Source organism: Alosa alosa, chromosome 6, assembly GCF_017589495.1.
Source record: "Alosa alosa isolate M-15738 ecotype Scorff River chromosome 6, AALO_Geno_1.1, whole genome shotgun sequence".
NCBI classification, from domain to species: Eukaryota; Metazoa; Chordata; class Actinopteri; order Clupeiformes; family Clupeidae; genus Alosa; species Alosa alosa.
The window spans coordinates 34071371-34072804 of NC_063194.1; the positions used below are offsets into that span (position 1 = coordinate 34071371).

The 1434-nt window shown below is 37.3% G+C and overlaps 1 long non-coding RNA gene across 1 annotated transcript; it reads left to right on the plus strand.

The window, feature by feature from the left end:
* Nucleotides 1-415: 415 nt before the first annotated feature.
* On the plus strand, nt 416-1075 carry LOC125296601. Its single transcript, XR_007193812.1, has 3 exons — nt 416-436; nt 704-766; nt 1024-1075. It is a non-coding gene; the product is annotated as an uncharacterized LOC125296601 (long non-coding RNA).
* Nucleotides 1076-1434: the final 359 nt, after the last annotated feature.

Genomic DNA, 1434 nt, shown 5'->3' on the forward strand with positions numbered 1-1434 from the left:
AAATTCGATTAATTGTGCAGCCCTATTTTAAATACACGTATAAGAAATGCTGCCCATCCCTGATAATATTACTATGCTACATAGCAATACGGTACATACAATTGGTTTAGAATGTTGGGGGGAGGTGGGGTAGGGGAGTACAGTAGGTTAGCCTGGAAGGCAGACTGTCTCATAAACATGTGTAACAGAGTTGAAAATAACCTCACCTACATAAAGTGAATTCTTTCAAAATTATGATATTACATTGTTATTGTAATCTCTATTTTTGTATACACTGGTTTTTATATGTTTAAAATGTTTTCATATGTCGTACCCATTCACATGAGTTTAAAACATGAGACATTGCGACTGCAATTGTATTTTCATTTCTACTCTGCATTTCAATATTTTGAGCATTTGCGCTTCCCGTACTCCAGTCAGAACTAGTCTGCTGGAGGTAAGCTGTGATTAGAGAGTGCTCCGTGAATAATTTTGTGTTTTAATATAAAATAACATGTTTGTCTTCCACACTGGTTCAAATACGTATATACATAAGTTGTATTAATAGATAATTTCTGCAAGTAATGCTAGAGTGTTGTCTAAGATGGTATCTAATCGAGCTATTGTGGGCTACGTCTTTTTGGCGGCAGCCACGTTATGTTCGCTAGCTTTATGAAGAAAACACTTGCAATTTCTTGATTTCCTTTTTACGTTTATACTGTAGATTTGGGTATGCAGTCGTCATCGTCTAATCTCAGTGGATTCTTTGTTTTATTTGTGAATGCAGGTACGTTGTTTATACTGTTAATGAATCAATGCTTGTTGTAAATTCAATGGAAAAAACCTATACGATCACAACGTGTGAAACGTGTGCCAACTCTGTATGTTGTTTCTTCTGCATGATTTTATGTTTGTTTAAACTGAATTGAACAAGCTATGCATTATTTTATCTATGTTCAGGAATAGCATAGACAATGCTAGCAGTCAGAACTAGTCTGCTGGAGATTAATCTCAGTGGATTCTTTGTTTTATTTGTGAATGCAGAGAAATAAAAACAGTGAGAAGAGTTCGTGTGGAGTCATACATTATCATCACAATTAACACCTGCACTAGAGAGGGTCGTTACACATGTTTTGTGCATGGGACTCATAGCGCTGCCGCTGTCCTATTGCGTGCAGAGGGAATTTAAAAGACAACTGATTATCCCGCCCCTCGGACTGAGCACTGCGAACGGTGAGTGCCCAGACCATATATTTTAATGTGGGTCTGGCTCGTCAGGCTAGTGTGTTGTATGCAAACAGCATTGTTAGTGTACAGTTCATTTAAAAAAGTGCACTCTGCTCTTTCAATGGGTTGTCTCAGTTTTTTTTTAGCACTAACAATCACTGAGATATTCAAGCGGTTAAGCACCATGGATTTCATGTTCTAGTTTGTGCTCACCTTTCTTTCAACACA